Here is a 19,000-nt window from a genome sequence, read left to right on the forward strand (position 1 = left end):
AAGTGTAAGCGTTCTTAAAACTGGATTTTACTGCACGCTTCATTACCTTTTTCATCGAAAAAATTATGGCCTCGTATTTTGTACATATTTTTACATACTTAGATTACGAAGATGGGTGGTTACAAGATGGTGTTGTGCAACTCGAAAGTGCTTTGTGCGTATCTATTTAACTTAGATCACCCTTGCGTTTGCGTAAGATACGGTTCTGTAACACAACGTATATGTTGAACATAGTTATTCTGGCTCTGCATTGAAAGATAAAGTTAGAAGTCGATCGAATTCAAGGGGCTACCTCAGCTCAGTAATTTCGTAGAGTGTACACCAAGTCTTAAAAAAATTATTAGTCCATTATCTTTCTCAGCTTAGTAGCAATGCATAGACGACATTCTACGCAGTCTAATGCGCCGATCGTATCCTAGCGAACTCCTCTCCGAGGCGCCTAACGTTCTACTACGAACGGATCGTGCTGACTGAGTTCCGAAATAGCTTACTGTGCCCGAACAACCATTGGGTGGGGTGGTCGCAGAAAGCAGTAAAGGGCAGTGCAAAGATAGCTTCTTATCTTTTGTTAAGGCTACAGACTTCACGCTACAGGCTAAAGTCAGACCACCGACCATTTCATTTCAGACCTGACCAGAGCAACCTGACAACCGGAAGCGAGCACCACCTACTACTGATAAGCACTTTATGGTGATTGAGGCCTTTCGTTGATTGCAGAACTGGACGCAGAGGGAAGAAACAGTGTTTCTTTTAGTACCTGGAGAAGTCCACGCTAGGCTTCCAGTCAACGATATCTCCACGTCACCACACGCCTCCAAGTGGCAACGTTTTGGAGATCACTGGTGTGTCGGACCAATAACCCAACTGGTTCAACCTAAGACGCCATTAAACCACCCGTCAAATAGCACGTTTAACACAAAAAGTATGCGAGAAACATATGCGTTCTTATTCTAACAGTCTATCATATGTCGTTTGAGGAACGATATTTCACTATAGATTAGTGATGCTACCCAAATTTCGTGTCTCCTTCGATATAATAGAATAATTCAGATATTAAGGAAATGATAATTGCATTTTCTAAGTATTTGCGTCAAAAGTTTCACTTGGAATGATACGAATCGAGTGCAAACTAAAAATTTCTAAACTTCGACTGATTTTGAACGTTTAAAAATTATTAAGGAATGGCCAAGAAGGAGCCACTTTGAATGAAACGACCTCAATGATAGATCGATGTCGCAGGCACCGTCTAATGTAATCAAACATGCATACATCTTAAATAAATATAATACGTTATCCCAAATATATATTACGTGACACTCGAATTATCATTGACTTATACGTGTGGATTCCCAATACAACAGCGGTACTGAAATAACGTTCTTGGGTAGTAACAAAGTCATTAAACGCTTATTTCTTAGATAGTTTCCCTGTAACGCAGTGAGGCATTTTTGCTCTATTTCATACAAGCTTATATTATAAAATCTTGTAATGAAATTGTATCTGGTTGCTCAAGCGAACCCAAATAGCACATTTAAAGGCATTTATCGTCAAGGCGGAAGAAGGGCTATTTAGATCTCCCGAGGACTCGCCTAATAGCAGCAGTTATGATGAGGGTATGTCAGTGTTCACCTGCAGAACCCTTCACAATGCGTACCTCTAATGTCCTTCATGGGGTCATGTAAGAGCTTTGAATGTAAGCAAGCCATTGTCTGTCATGTGACTTTCTATTATGTCGAAAGGTCATCATAATTTTTGTGAATTTTCAAAGCATTAAGGCCATAGAAAAATCTCCCTTTTTCGGATCCCTGAGATTATCATAATCGCTGATGGTGGTATCTTACCTGAACTGGGCAGGCGTATGACCACAAGGACAAAGAATGAGATCACATAAAGCTGGACAAAGATGGATAAAGATGGACATCGCTTTAGTTTTAGACAAACCCGCCGGTTTGTCCTCTTAATGTTCGGTATTTCTCGTGGAAGGCACGACGGGCATGACGTTAGAAGTGTAACTACGCTCTACTTATTTGTAAACATACTAGCCTTTAACGTGTAACATCTACAAAAAGATTCGGAGTGCTCAAGAAAATTTTCAATGAACATTTTGTAAAGTAAGTATGTTGATCGAAACTTCCCGAGCAAGACCTATCAGCTTCGTGCCTGTATGCAGCTTTAATATTTTTCTGGTTACATCCCATACGTTTGTTCAGATATTGCTGAATCACCATATAATAGACATTCCAATAATAATATTTATCCTCATATAAAGAAAAACGCTGGCATTATCTAGTTTTATACAAGATGCCATACTTGCATCCTGCGCTACTGACTAAACAAAGCTATCAATAAACTTTTTAATAAACAAAAACAGACATTTGGCTTGAACGAACACTAGAGACAAAATACAATATTGATCTTACAGAAACTCCTTGTCACAACAGTTCTTCTAAAGTACACCTATTTTAAACACAAGTCGGTGCTCGTGTTATCACACTGTCGATTTGAAGATTCATGCATAATAGGGTAATCACAAGAAGCATACTTCTTAGGAAAAAGAAGGAACAACAAAAAGAAGGAAGAAGAGGAAGAAAGTTGACAATATTAATGGAGAACTGTTCCCCGTATAGCGGTTTGTTTTTACGTTTTGCATTCAAAACAGAGCTCTATCAAATAGGGCTATTTATCCCAAAATACGAGTAACATGTGGCCATGGTTCCTAGCTGACACATTAATGAAGCATTTGCTCGGTCGACAATAACGCTGGATAACAATACACTCTCCAAAGTAAATGTATTTCAAGAAATAGGGCTCTATTTCTGCTTCTAATGAATGCACTCGTTTGGGGATTGAGTCCTCCAGACCAGGTCCGTTACAGGGAGTTACCGAACTGAGCGCTGTCAAGTACTCTCCAAGATCCTCCAACTAACAAGAGGGTCCTTGAAGAGGTCTTCCACAGACCCTTAACTACAGACAAGAACATGAAAGCCCAGACTTTATTAAAGACCGAGTGCGTCGGTGTAAGACTGCATGGCATTGATCGTTCCCTTAACTGCTCATATTTATGGTGCTAAGTTTGACAGCCACCCTGCTCATTTCACTAGAACCTGCGGGGCGGCATCACATAGATTTCTATTATATCGAGCTTTCTCTTAACTGAAAGCGAATTAAAATTTTTGTTTTAAGTCTGACCCGGGCAAAGGCAATGACACAAGCTGCTTGCCTTTAGGGTATTAAAGCACGCATATGGGCAAGTACGTAAATAACTTATTTAGAAGTTACATTCGCACTTGCCTATACAACCATACTATATAACGAATGTTGGTTTTTCGTGCCAATTGTTTATGAGTTCTACAAAATGCAAAAATATGTATATTCTACAGTTAACTATTGAAGTACATTAGCATTCTTTTACCAGAAATATGGATTTGCTCTCGATTGAAATTTTTTTCAAAGGTTTGAAAGATTTTTGCTGCTGGATGATGGAAAACCCGACATTTCGAACGAACCGTGTTTTTTTGGTCGGAAAAGCGCGAGTTTCTAAAAAGGTTGGTACAAAACTTCATTGTGGCCTCTATCGAACTGCTTTACCGTTGGGCTTGTCCGACTTGCCATGGACGCTGGAGACCTTCTTTCCGCGCACATAAATGCTAACGATGAAAGCTTATCGGTGGCCTCTGTCTTCTACAGTGTCTCCTATTTAATAATAAATGGCTTTCTATATATATATATAAATGTATATACATATACATAAATATATACACGTGTGCATTACAAGAGAATTCGGCGGACGTTGAAATTGAATACCTTTTGAACTATTCGAGCTCAAGTGATAATTTCTTGATATGTGCTAAAAGGTAGTGTCCTTTATTTTGCACACACTTAGAGCTCTGGCAACTTTTAGGCAGCGATACTTTTACCATTCGCGTTCCCGTATACTATTTGGATCAAAGTAAATCGACGATGTGATATACATGTCCATCAGTTGTCTTTTTAGGGTATGGAGCGCTCCGTAATCACATGGATTTAAACCGAGACAATGAGCAGGTTAAAGCTAACGTTCGACGATCCTTCCCTTAATCCAGAGCGTAATTAAGGCATGGCAACTCAGTGTGGTGTTATCGGTAAGTAACACATTTGCCGCGATAACGGTCTATGAGTTTTTTAAGGAACTAGAGATAACGAGCTGCATTCATCGTTTGATTTTTGACGAGTAGCAGGTGCCCTAATGTCCATTGCAAGTACGAAGAACACCTTGCATCCAGAGCTGCTCGACACCGCCACCTACCCGATATCTTTGAAGGGCAGTTCTATTCTTTCGCCAGGTACCCCTCCGACTGGTGGCGGAGAATGAACTATACGCTCCAAAAGGCTTCCTTGTTGGTTGAAGATACAATACACCACACTCCTTTTCAACTGACATGTAGTAAATTTATTAAGAATCTATTTTTCAATTAGTTCCCGCGTTTTCAGTATTTGAGTAATACTTCTGAAATACGTTCAATGCGAAATGCTACTTTTAGGTTTCAGGTTTGCTTTCATGAAGAGTCCCGTCGATTACGGTACTATGTTCTGTTCATCAGATCTGGTCACCTTCTTGCTTATCTTTAATATTTGAATTTCCGTTCCTAAAACGTTTGCACCATTCACGCACTGTGCTTTCGCGTGAGCTTTCCTTACTTCATGTCTTTACTAATCTTCGATTAATTTCCGCAGCTATGCGGTTTTAGAGAAACAAAAACTTGAGAGTAACAGATGATTTTCTTTCTGACGCCATTTTTCCCGAAGTTTACTCAATAGGTTTTTACTGACAAGTTTAAAGAGGCCTGGAGCATTTACCAGCCAGATTTCGCCTGCTAGCGATACGTAAATCAAAAGTCATTCAAGTTCCGAATCCGCCTTATAATATATATATACAACATTATCCTTCCATTCATTGTGGACTGCTGATTTACATTATAATCAAATTTCCACAGGAGTACGGTTTCCAAGAAGCTTCGCTCCCACATGCGATATGATGAAAGCCAAGAATTGTACAACGAGGAGTAGCCTTGCTCTACAGGGCTCTACAAAAGTCACATTGACTGTCACTAGTGCTAAGAAGAATTGAAGATCAATTTTAGTTTTTTTTTTTTGTTCCAAACTCTCCTAAAGTCCTTGTACACTTTAGTCTTTTTCCCTTCCATAAAGACTGGTATTCCTGTCTACTAACTTATTACCCGTTTCAAGTATGCAAATTTAATCTTATCACAATCCGCCAAGTCTTTCTCTACGCAATGATTCCGGATCATTTGTATGCCTTATGTACCGTACCCTAAAGCGGCATCTTCAGGTTGAGAAACGGATTGCTTTGCGAAAAGATGGCGTGTAAGGGGAAGATCGAAATTGATGCTGATGCCCTAAAAACTTTTTGTACTCTGTCTTCTAAATACTGACCACCCCCTTTAACAATTGTTGTTGTAACCTTATAATAAATGCAAGAAATCAATCTTACGACCAAACAACGCTATCTGCTTGCAGTCAGTTTTCAGTTGAGTATTACGACTGAATTACATTGTTTATGTGTAATGTTTGGCTGTTCAAGTGGTCCCGTAATACTAGGCGGCATTAACGATATATAGTAAGGCGAAATAACGTTATGACATTATATACCCTAGATGATCTAATAATGTTAGCAGATTCAAAATGAGCTACAAAAGTTGTTTAGAACAATATTTACATAAACGCTTTCCATAAACTACCAGTAATATGCGTTCTTTTTATACTACGATTTGTTCATATCATAGCATCCTGCGTTATATGCACTTAGAGAAAGCTTAATTACTGTGATCAGAATCCGATTTGAGGTTGACGATAAATCGGAGTATTTTAGTAGGTCGACGCACGTGCGTTCCACGGCTGCAGTCTACGGGATGCTCCACCTCCTGCATTCGGCATAAATATCATACACAGATGAACGCGAAGCCGCTGTAGTAGTTCATCGCACGCACGAGCATATTCGAGGAGGCTCAACTGTCCTCACCTCCCGATTATGTCTCGATGATGAACGGTTGAATTACGTGGGTGGTGCGCATGCGCATGAGAAATGACGTACCCAATAGAGCAAACGCAGAATTTTGTTCAGGACCCCCCCCCCCCACGCCAATCCAGAACAGCGAACATACGTTATGGAGAAATAGTGCAATGTACGAGAAACGGTGCTGGCAACGGCAACATTGCAAGCCCATTCAACATGGGAAAGTGCATCCTTATATGGTTACGGTTGCTACTGCCACTGCTGGAGTCACGTGTGGGTCGACTCACATCAATAATGAGACAGAGGTGGCAAATGACGACGAACGCAGTGATGATGGTAATACGTACTAGAACGCTTCGTGGTTATGGGAAAATTAAGTACATGTAAGCTTTTGATTGAACGTAGCAAGAGACGAAAACGGACCTTTGCTCAACAAGCTTTGCATGTCTGCAAATATTATTGTTATATATGAACGTATTATCATTCAGAAACATAACTTTCATGTATCTCCATAATACAAAGGATTAACCATAACAAAAGGTTACCTATAATCGTATGTATTTCTTAGGACTAAAAGGCAAAGCGTATACTTCGCTTTTTGTCCAATGACAGCAAACTAAGTTGGTTGAAAATAATCAGTATTTAGTCAAACATAAGCTAAATAGTATTGTTTATTTGATAGACACAGCCTAGGTATTCGAGCTGAATCATTTCACATATTGATCCTCAACACATTATAAAGGTTTTTTCTAGTATGTGTTTTTCTAGATAAGAGTGTATTTAGATTGTCAAATAAAAATCACTTTGCGTTCACCATATTTGATCTTTTTAAACTGGGTCATTTAAAAGCTGCCCATTATGGTCGGGAATTTAAAACCTTTATAAATCCACTACCCAAAAACCTTGTTCCTTCGTTTGATGCTAGTGGCTGATAATTTTGGTTTTAAGAGTTAGTATAACGTGCATTTTTGAATACGATTCAATATGTTGTATTGGACTAATAAATATAGAAAAATCAAGAAGAACTTTACCTTGCATCTGGCCTACCTATCAACCAGAAAACTCGCTCGATCTCAGGCCAAATTTTTTTAAAGATTTGCAGCAAGTAAATGTGCCAGAGTAAGATATATTCTTGTTGTATTCAGCTGTTTCCCCTCTTCTCAAATAGATTTGTACAGCATAGTCAAAATGCGTTGTATCGGTTAACGGCTTGAATCCGGTCCTGTAAATCCGATCTTCTGAAAATGGTTTGGAAAAAACCAGATACCGTCAAAAACGTATGTCAGCCATTTTTGTTGTCACTGTTGTCGCGTTATTGAATAGCCTTTATCCTGAAAATCTGTTGCAGTATTACTAGCCAAGCTAACCAGTGAACGACATTTAGTCGAATCCCGGTAGGATTTTCAATTTATCGAAATAAAATTGCGGCAAAACTCTTTAAATCCAAAGTCTGTCTGTACATTTTTTCCGCCCGATCAACGTTTAGGTTATATCAAATCAAGAAGCTTTATGCAAATAGTTATCAATTTCAATAAACCCTACGGGTCTGGGCAAAGGTCTGTTAGTTCTCCTAGCGGAAAGACCTGCTGGGAGCCTAGAATAACCTAGCTCTTCTAGGTAGAGGTAGGGTTTAAGTTTTGTACGTCAATAATTTAGGATTTGAAGTTACGTAAAAATTTAAATAATAATTTTTCTTAAGTAATTCTGTATTAAATTTAGCAAATCAAGCGCGATTAACTTAATTAGAAAGGAAGCAACTTTCAATGCAATGTTCAGCTCCGGCCGTATACGCTAAGCTCAGAACAAACTATAGACCACTGTATATAAAACAATTATCAACTAGTGCCCATCAGAGCGTTATAAGAACACCTAGACATGCAGCGGTGTTGTCAAATGCATGATATGTCACAAACAGATTTCTTCTAAACAATTCTATTTCTCAGCGACGATCATTTTATAACCGGGCCATTACCGACAAACTTAACAGGAGTAATGGTAGCGCCAGTTGAGCAATACGCGGATAGAGTATATTAGCACCATCCATCACGCGTGGCATTGTTGTGCTTAGTAGGAATGATGTCATTAATACTGAGGATTTTACGAGGAGGGCGCTACGAGCATAGGGTTTGCCGTTTAGTCACAGTGGAATGAATGGCTAAATTCGGTAGAAACCTTTATGTAGTATGCTGGTAACCCTCAAGCTCGAGACAGGTCCTTGCAGGTCCAAGGCCTCGTGCAATAGTGCTTACGCATGAAAATGACAAGTTAATCAGTGATAAGGGCATAACACTACGCACTGTTTGATACGAGACGTCATAATTTGATGCGATACTCGAGCTAGAGGATCATCGGTATCGCGCCATGCCTGTTTACATCCGTGTCCATATGGGACTGCCACATCATGTCTGCTATGCCAGCCTGCTTTTATGTTTATATCGGACTATAGGGCTTTCGCTGTGGTTGTCCGTTATGTGCGCGTCGCATGCCTTCTTTTCGTGCACTCTTTGAATTACGACCGTCGTGCGTTCATAGCCTGCTGTAGTGTCATACGCTCTGCATTTAAAGAGAAGAACCGGGATGAGGACAAGATGGGGGCGCGTTGCGGCGCAAACAACGATGCATAGCGTTACCGTGAGGGTGCAGCTGCTCATTTTAATGTAGCTCCTTAGCGAGCCGTTTCATGCGCATACTCTTCCATTGGAGCGACGAGCAGCTACCTAACTGGCTGGCAGCACCATTGTGAACGATAGAGGAATGCTAGAGAAAGTGAAACACCTCTGGATGAGGCAGACGAGATAGAGGTAGACAGAGGTGACTGTGGGACAATCGAGTTGACTGTACGTCAACTCTATTGTCTAAGCACTAGCGGTCGCTGTTATTGCTTCAGGTATTGTGCTGTGTGGTACGAACTAAAGAATCATTAGAGCCCGCGAACCTATCTGCGGAGATGGTTCTTCGTTTCAGCAGTTTGACGCAGCGTACAGAAACAGCAGGGGCAGCATCTGCCCTCGCCCCCCTACCCTGCGCAGCCAAGTAGAATAATGATCCTGTCGTATTCGTACTCCACGTGCGTGCCGTTCCGTTACGGGTTCTCATCGCGAGACGAGACGAAGGCCGGCCAACAATCGGCCATTGTTCAGCACAGGAGATAATTGCAACTGCTTTTTTTGACTCAAATGGTGTTGTTGTTGTTGTTGTTGTTGTTTCTACTGCTGCTGCCGCCGTACCGTTGCTCCAGTGCACATATAAGCGTAGGTCGCGTCCGTCGCTTGGCACTACGATTCTAATAGAGGAAAACTCAAGTCGTTATTGTACGTACTTGAGCATAGCGTAACTGAACGGTCTGCGTGCATCTCCACAGGAACACAAATACTCAATGGTTTAGTGTTAACGAGCTTGTAATTGTTCTCACATCACCTACAGAGCGATGCTTGATCGCAGCGATTGCTTTTGCAGCCGTTAGCTAAGTCATTCGACAACTGTATGATTCGTGCAGGCCATCAAATAAACGCTGTTAACAGCAAAGGTACGCATCTATTAACGTTGGCTGACAAATTTTTCAAAATACGATAGAAATTAGGTCGCAGATTGATATCACAGCTGGTATCGTCGTTGCCAGATCACCTTCAGGTGCTTTCAAACTATTTAATGAAATGATCGGCAATATTATTAGCATTCGGACGGCTCGTACTTTAACCATAGCTTCTATGTATTCCGTATATCCAATGCTATGTTTGGCCGCAGGGCAACATCGAGAAATCTAAACTATCTTAGAGTCCTAAATCAGGTCACATACACTCCTTATTAGTAGTGGGACGATTGACGCTTAGATACAGTAGAACTGGACAGTTATTTTGCATTGGTCCTGTTTAATGAGTTGATGGTTTAATTGTTTAGATACTTACTCGCTTGTTGTTATAATAAAATCCTATTCGATTTCTATAATGTTGACGTTTTAAATGGAATTGATGCCTTTTTATCACCTCGTTGACTATTTCGTCATGGTACACCTTGAATGTTTTCGAATAGATAAAAGTAAATACAAACCGCATTAAGAAAACTATCCTGCATCGAAATGATACACGCCATTCAAACTTACTCAGTGCTTCAATGCGTTCCTTAAGACACGATCGCCGCACTTCATACGCAACGAAAATTCTATGGAGTCTTAGAAAACGTAGAAAAAAAAATAGTATTGCATTTTGTTATGCAGATCGTCGCGATCCTATGTCCTCTCGGCATCTCTACAAGGCTGAGTTAAGCATAATTACAAATATCTACCACAATTAAACGCTCACCAATTGTAAAACATGGTGAAACATCGGAAATTCTGTTGAAAATATCTACTTTTTTTTTTGATGCAACAAAACCCATATCTAATATGATGTATGTAATATATTGCGTCCGTTTAACACATCCTGTCTTATACATAAAATGGTAAATTAGCCTGAATTTGTAATAAGGTTTTGCTTTAGAAAAGTAGCCATTGGGTTTGATAACGCCTAAACTGACGACTAAGAAAAAGTCAAAATCCTATGCACGACCTTCTGCACAGTCACATAATGAAAATTCTGTTGGATATGGCGTTCAAAGACATATTAACCATTGTTCAATAATTTCCAACAGTGTTCTAATTGAGGCAAAGTTTCAATAATAATTTCAGACTTTACAATGTTACCAAGATTTAAACAAGTGGCTAGGTTAAAAGTCAGGTAGCAGGTCCAGATTAGATGGTTTAACTATACCTTATCTAAACCTTATAAGTTCGCATGAACGATCAGCAGTGCATTTTATTTGTAGAATGTAATTAAGAAGTCGAAAAACCGAAAGTAGATTTCGAAGTTGGCATACTCAAAAAACAACGTAGCAAACTTGACCGTTTTTTTTTAAAGCAGGTCTTCTCATCTACATCCTACTTGAATTTGCCTTAGGCTTTAATCTTCATACAAAATGTATCGATAATTCACCTGATAGAAATTGCAGAATCTAGTATAGCTTTTAGATGTCTATTATCTAAAGAATTGTTGTAAGTACTATGTTTTACTTTTTTATATTAATAATAGTTTCTACGAATCTCGGCCCCATACCTTCCGTAAGTTACTGCCACTATGCTCTCCCTGTTTTTATATGGCGGAGCTGCATTTTAGACCATCAAGTTGAACTCAGCCCTTGCGAACTGCATAGAGAACTCGAGTGGCCCGGCGATATTCGTGGAATAAATTTGCATTGAATAATAGATACCTACCGTTGTTACTCCAGTGCCCTGAGATCTTTGCCCTTGTTCGGGACGATACCCCTATTACATATACGACGCGTGAGTCACTGTGTGCAAGGTGGTCATTCGGTTATAGATTTATATATAAATATGTGTAACTTAGTAGTAAAGCTCCACTATCGCCTAAATGGGTTTGTTTAGTTGGAGTTTTTGATGCTGTTACATAATGGCAAATTTAGTTGTTTCTCTATAAAATGTAGGATATTTCTCATAACGCATATGTACACAATCAACGTCCGGTAGTTTTTATGTTTGCAGGTATATGATATGTTTCAGCCTTAAGCCTGTTATTTTGCACCTGTAAAGTGCCAGTTTATAGTTTAATAATGGTCTCATCATGCCAATACATGCCAGTGTTCAGCTAACCAGGCTTGTATAGCTTAATGAATAGGGAATGTTCATAACCAGCGGTGAACCAGCCGCTACTGCCGTACCGCGTTATTTAACAGCCGATATGCTGTTTGTGCGGAGCACGCACTACCAATCCTATCAAACAGATATACTAGACCGACTTTCGATTTCGGACTTGGCTGTCGCGGTGCGATCGGGAACAACGGTTGTGAGTGCTCCACAGCGGGAACGTGGCAGGCGCCTTCCCCTAAAAATGACTGGCCACGATGTCCGCACCGAGGCAAGTGTTCGCTGACCGCTTTGTTCAACACACGTAAAAACACGTCATGTCACGTCCCCACAGGCCAGCTCAGTCGCAGACAAACAGGCAGAGAGGAAAGCAGTCGTGGTCCTAGAAGCGTCATCCTCCGAAGACGTCCTTGCAGACAGAGACCCTTCATAGGCCACCTGCGGTATGTCGAGTTAGGCTAAATGGAACGACCTTCTCGATTCACGATTCAGCCGACGGTTTTTGCCACGTCGCATATCGTCCGGAGGACTGGGGCTTTCCATCAGACAAACGGAACATTTCACCCCACCAACTTGTTAGAGACGAGCGGTTAGAGGGATGTTATGGTGTAAATATAGAAGAGAACGGGGTTTTTTAAGGCATTTTTTTTAATCTGGCATAAACATTACAACCGGACATCTTACGAGACATAATAATAATATACATCGTTACAACAAATTTCATCTGTTATCGTGCATAATAGTACGCAAAACCATTAATATTCACATCCGAAAATTCCCAAACGTACAGAAAGATCACAGGGGCTAATTTAGCATTTTACAGACGCAACTAGTTAATAGCGTGTAGTTGAATACTTTACGAGAAAACCAGATAACAAAAATAAAGCTGAAGCCTCAAGGAAGTTCGGCGACACGTTACCGTGACAAAATAAAAGTGCAACAAACGAAGCGTAAAGCACCGGCCTATAACCATACGGTATCGCAAAGTCTGGCATTCGGCTCTTTGCTCGGAAATCCGTACAGATTTTCCGATGCTAAGGAGATCCCCTAGCCATTTACCCTATTCCTTACTATTATCAGAGACTATGTTACATCTATGCCAAAATATATCCCAATGACTGGAACTAACAAAAAAAAAATAGGTCGGCTCGTCATGGAGCTGTTACATGCAGCTGTAGTGTAACGGTAGTGAAGCACAGGGAAGACCTTTGTCTGCCTTTGACCGTGCTAACATCATAAGAGTGTTCGAAGTGCGGCAAGAAGCCAAGACAGGCCTCAGTAATCTTCTTGTTCAAACCTAATGTAGCATTTACTGTCCTGGGAATGAGAGGCACAAGCTAGGGGAGTTCTCCATCGTTTTTCCCGCGCCGCGCCTCGTTCACTATCGCAACCTTTGTTTAGGGCCCACATGGCCCCCTAGATGAGTCATCGCACCAGAGCGCGCCTGCTGTCCTCGTCCACTCAGGCTTAACGGGGTCCCCTCGAAAAGAAATATAGATCTCGGTAGCAAAAGCAGAGACCTTAGTAATGCTACAAAGCGTGAGGCGTCACAACAGCAAAGAAGACAGCGAACACTAGAGCAAGTATATATATATATATATATATATATATATAGTGAAGTATGAGGCGTTTCCGGCCATTGTCAGATTTTGGTCCGTAACATCCGCTCCGGATTGTCGCACTGTCGATCTTCTTTTTCATAGTTGCTTGCGTGGCATTGCGATGCTTTCGAGGCAGCGACTTCTGCATAGGTCTATTTTTGGTGTGTAACTAAATGGCAAGTGCTTCAATAGTTCGATGACAGGTGTAGCCTCCTCTGTGGTGATATTGGTGACCAGCTTTTGGAAAGGTATATGGTTTTAGTACCCTACCGTTGATCTGTATAGGGTAGTCGGTACTGATGAATGACAAGATGGCTCCTTAGCACTACCAACTAGACAACAAGCCCATTACAACCGTATAGCAGGACAATGAGTGCTAACAAAGGTCATGCCACAACCATAAATACGCTCCACATTAAATGCTGACTATTCTTGTCTCTCTTCATATTTATAATAATAATAATTATCATATTTTTGCAAAGGAATTTTCGTACGTAAAGATTACGCAGTTATTATATTAAGCATGCGTTCTCTTCCGTGGCGTCTTTCTTGATTCGTAAAAAGAAATAAACAAATAAATAAACTACTCCTATAATAATAGAGGAAATTCATGTTAATTTACCGTACCCGAGGATGTTGTTGATACACTGTAGGTTTATGTTAATTTTCGAACAACGAGGCCTACTATCTCTATTTTCGGTATAGCGTGCAAAACACGTCAGATGTCCATGGTTTGGAGCCTCAAGGTTTGGAGTTCCTTTATGAGTGAATGGAGGTTTAAGTGTCATGGGGGAAGATGTATTTCAGCCAATTATAAGCAATGATATTTAACAATTTGTTTGTGTTACACATTTACAAGCAATATAATGCAAAATTAAACTAAGGTTTTCACCAAGGTGTCATTATAAACCTTTTCCGTAACAAAATGTTAGCGCATAGCTAAATCAATTTTATTGTTGAAAGAGGCTTTGCCCTTCAAAAACAAGCAACTGTTTAGCAAACTAGCACTAAAACGCATACGCATGATTTCCCTAGAAAGAGTTACCAAAGAATTGAACTTTCAGGACAATAGCTTTAGTTTATAATGTGCTCTTTATTGTTTATATGATTGTATAGGTTAAAAACCAATTTGATATAGTGCACTGTGGGTAAAAGTCATAACGCACAAAGTTGGCCTATTTAAAAAGCTGACACGGTGAATGTCTTGTGCCATTTCTGGCCCAAGATTTTCGGTGGACTCTTCTCCAATGTAACCAACAAAGCCCGGAGGCGATGTACGGTTTTCCCGTGTTGTCTTCGTCGAAAGGACAGGGTAACGCTTACCAAAAGGCGAGCTACAGCTGTACGTCAACCCTTGCTCCGCTATTGCTGTTACTGTGGCAACAGCAGCCGGACACAGGCAGCCCTGAGCTGTAGGGAAAATCTAATTTATGAGAGAACAAAATCTCCCGTTGTTAGCTCGGCCATGCGAGCAAAATAAAGGCCGTTCCCATGAACGACGAAATTCATCAAGAACTGATGGCAACGATGCGAATTACAGTCCGAGGTTACCGATACCGCCTATATATTTGTTTAGCCTTGGCGTACTCTTGGTTTAGCCTGTTGTCTCAGTTTTATTTTGATAGTTTGCACACAATTTGCGACAATGGCTAAGTGCTAGCAACAGTCTCAGAAGTATTTGTTTGTAAGGGATAGATAGATAGATAGATGGATGGAGACGACGCGCCATAATTTGCCCAGCTAGTGCAAGCTGGTTTTTTATGTTAGCGCACAACCAGACCTTTTCCATCAAATTGTAAAGTAAACGATTTATGGCGAAACTAATGATGAACGAAATTTTACAGAGGTAAGGTTTGTCGATCTAGTCAACACCTGGAAGCGAGAAATAGTTAGAAGGAGGGCTATATGAAGTTTTCATTCACTCTATTCTATCGTACTGTATATCATTTTATAGAGAGCGTTGTAATTTTTCTTCTTCTTCTTCTTCTCATAATATGTTTGGAGTACCCTATTTAAAGCTAACAATACGTTAATTTTTCGTTCAGAAATTCGGTGTCAAAATCGAATGGTTTCAATTTAGCTGATCTAATCGTAAGATTAGATCTTTTTAAACAACATTTTTTCTGTATGTTTTAAATTTTTTTAATTACGTTTTAAAGCAAGTTCTTGATCAGTCATCGATTTTTTTTTTTCGGTCTTCCTCGCTTCGATTGTTGTTTGTCACAAACTCGTTGCATTTTCGAAGCAGGAGCCTCAGAGGCCACTTTTCTGAGGAACGTCTGTAGGGGCATGCAAACGATGCCAGCCATAAAGCCCCGATTCATTCGACTTGGCATGAATGAAGGTATCGACACCAAAGGCTCCAGCGAAGGAGTGCAGGGAAAAACGATGGTACGCAACGGAACTACCAACAGCAAGAGCAGGGAGATTTGCGGAAGTCGTAATGATTCAGATATGGTCCCTATTCTTATCGCGGTGGGAGCCCGTGAACTATAATACCACCATCTGTACGCGGTTCTTGCTTCAAATACGCGAAATCGCTTGCTAGTCTAACGGTGTGGTGCGTCCGCGTGTGCTGTAAGGATCTTTCTATTGGAATCGCTAAAAGTGGGAAAAGGGAAATGTGGTAAGGGGTTTATCCCATGGAATTGGCACAACAGCAATGACTTGCAGCTTCTTATAGTGTGCCCCTGGATGATGGGACGTTGTGGTCGATACATCGCGAACCCAAGGTGGGACATATACAGTCGCGGCAAGTGTACACTTTTTCTTATGTACCTCACCATTTTTCTCCTGTGCAGCGTTTCTTTTCGTTTTTCGCGTGAACTTTTTGCAAGTTCAAACTCACGCAGACTAGGTGTTGCTATTGCTTCTGCGTTCCGTGATGCAGGCCGTGTAAAGCTGGGTCCCCTTGAGATTTCATCTCGAGGATTTTACTTCTCGGGAGGCGGGCCCAATGCGGGACCGAGAGGAGAGTTCGAACAGAATTCGGACCAACAGTTGCAGCCACTGATACCATTGATGTGTTGTAGAGTATGATGGCTATTTTGGTAGAGTGAACTAACCGCGTGTGTGTAGAATTCGGGAGTAATTCGACTAAAGGGAGCAAGCGAGAAAAGCCGACCCGATGAAAAGCAAGGAGCGATCGTTTTGCAAAAAGAAGGAGCTGGGAGGAAAAAAAAATAGGGGATTTTCGACGGGGACGGTGTAAAACTTTGAATTAAAGAGGGGAGAAGAGCAGCTCAAAGGAAGGGGCTGACAGCCATAATGAGCTGAATTACTATTGACGCCCGGCTAGCGGCCGCTAATTGAAACCTGGTGGTGTTTGTGAATGATGAGGGTACACAGATCGAACCACAGACGGTCAGAAAAGAGGAAGAGTAAACCGCATTTTTACGACCCCTTTGGTAAGCGTTAGATAATTTCTTTTACGTTATGCAGTCTTATCGAGTATAACGGCACCATTTATCCAAGTAGGTGATACAAGGAAAAAATAATGATAGCAATATAATGCAAACTCGTCATAAACTGTCTGTATGATTACGATATTATTACAGTGTTAATTTAGTACGCGTGCACATTGTAAGGCTTCCTACAATGAAAAATAATCACATAGCTACCACTTCAATAAGACTATGTCGATGTTTCACGGTCACGTACTAGGGCTCGATTAAGGGGCACGACTTGAAAGAAAGAAATTCATTTGAGTCTATTCGTTGTGATTTGAAAAAGTTGCTCTACGAAATAGATGTATCTACCTACACCCGTACGCTTCGATGAAGTCCGCATACTTCAGGTTGCGTCGTGAAACTTTAAAGGTACATTAAAGTAGACTTTGCCATAAACATGCAAAGATAGTGTGTCGTTCTTCTAGCAAACGATCTGTACAATGATTCGTGAAGATGCAAATTTAATTGTACGCACAAACCATAGTACAATTTGAGGCTCTGAGCTCATCTAATATAACTGGTAACGATTGTCTTGGTAAATGCTTTAATGGCTGTGCCGACGTAAGGTTCGAATTGGGATCAGAAGCCGGTCGTTGCCAGTTGATATCGGTCGTCACAACTGCTCAAAGTTAATGAAAGCGCATCGAACTTGACATCGATTGCTGGGACCGCAAAACAAAATTTCCCTCTCATTATGTGTCTACGTGTGTATATATACGGGTAGGTTTGGACGAAGATTTCGAACGCTGTGAACGCTGAACGAGGCACATTGAAATGGAAACGTTCATTTGAGCTCGAGTAAAAATATCAGTCAACAGTTGGCCTATTAAATGTAATTTTTCCGGCTGAGGAAAAATATCAGCGCAATACTTTTTTGTAATCGATCGCTTACTTATTAGTGTAGTGTATCTGAAGTTGGTATCGGGTATGCTTTGAAGGTTAGAACATAGCAGTAAATCATTTGTAATAACATATGATCTAGAAAAAAAAGCATATGATCTATTCAGACACTATCGGGTATAATGATGACTGACAGCGATCTCCTACCGCCTAGCATCCCCTGTTTGTGCTTAGTTGCAAATTTGTCGTGGTACTAACATTTGTAAGACCCCTGGATTGTTCTAGAAGTTTGCTACAGCAGAACACAAATGACGTCCCCGTCATTAATTCTATATTTGCCTAGTAAAGCCTGAATATAAATTAACATTCAGGCTTGTCAACTGAAATCAAACACCAAAATACCAACCATACGCTTTAAATACCACGTTAAAATAATGTAAAAAAAAAAAAGGGGAGAAATGAGATATTTTATTTTAGATAGCATATGATCTAGTGCACCAAACATCGTATGCTCTTCTGTCGCTTTTACCTCGTCTGAGTACACACACATGAGTAGGTCGTTGTTATGTTGAATTGTACGCAAACGAAAGTGTCTACGCAATGTCCGAGTGGGTTAAGACAAACTATCATACAGAATACTTTTGATTATAAACTGAAGCCAAGAGGTCAATAGACTTCACTCTAGCCCCTCTTTGATTGATACCATATGAAGATGAAAGTTACCGATTGCTGCAGAAAGAATGCGTCTCCTCAACATACAGCGAACGTGAGCGCCCTTGTGCTTGTTACCCTATAAAGCTAATTAACAAACTTCGGATAGAAAAAATGAAGAGAAAAATCGAGGTTGAGATGCTGGTAGCTTCACAACATACTGGCGGCAAATTTCAGATGCAGCTCAGCTAGTCGTGTTGTAGATCGTTAAGGCGTACCAGATTGATTCTAGCCTCTGAGAGAAATAACTAGCTACGTTTCAATACATTTGTGACACTATACACTGAAATACACGCGGTTCAGCTAACGTTGACTATACGCCCAAATCATGATATATTACCGGATGATAGATAAATGGCAAAAAAACCAATTATTTATGACCAATAGGGAAAAGATGTTTGGGCGAATCAACCGATTATTTCAACGTGATATCATTTTGAGACAGTATGAAAAAACATGCTATAGCGTAATAATGATCGTTCACTCAGTGTCGAGTTCGATAAAGATATATTCAATGTCTCGATCCCAACCTGCTTTATTTTAGTCTACCGTTCCCTAGTTTTCATTAAATTCAATTTCATTTGTAATTTTGTTCCTGACCGGCTTTTGTCCTAGCCGTCGTCGTGCGGCCCTTCGAAGCGAACTGCCATTGAGTCATGATTTTGCGTTATCCTTTACGCTATGTCGAAACTATCATGATAGTATATACTAACAGAAAAAGTCGATTTTGCAATATGGCATCAGCTGGACG

At 40.5% G+C, this 19,000-nt stretch overlaps 1 protein-coding gene and 1 long non-coding RNA gene across 2 annotated transcripts in view; one reads left to right on the top strand and one right to left on the bottom strand.

Moving 5' to 3' along the window:
* Window positions 1-4,403: 4,403 nt before the first annotated feature.
* On the bottom strand, window positions 4,404-8,452 carry LOC147759082 (uncharacterized). Its single transcript, XR_015324969.1, has 2 exons — window positions 8,311-8,452; window positions 4,404-7,251 (listed from the first exon to the last, which is right to left on the bottom strand). It is a non-coding gene; the product is annotated as an uncharacterized LOC147759082 (long non-coding RNA).
* Window positions 8,453-9,397: 945 nt separating this feature from the next.
* LOC111252595 (uncharacterized) overlaps window positions 9,398-19,000 on the top strand; it is a 41,711-nt gene continuing 32,108 nt past the window's right edge. Inside the window, exon 1 of the mRNA XM_022810818.2 lies at window positions 9,398-9,539. The gene's annotated coding sequence lies outside the window, so the exon portion shown is untranslated. The remainder of the gene's footprint in view (window positions 9,540-19,000) is intronic.

Source organism: Varroa destructor, unplaced genomic scaffold (assembly GCF_002443255.2).
Source record: "Varroa destructor unplaced genomic scaffold, Vdes_3.0 BEIS01000001.1, whole genome shotgun sequence".
Classification (NCBI taxonomy): Eukaryota; Metazoa; Arthropoda; class Arachnida; order Mesostigmata; family Varroidae; genus Varroa; species Varroa destructor.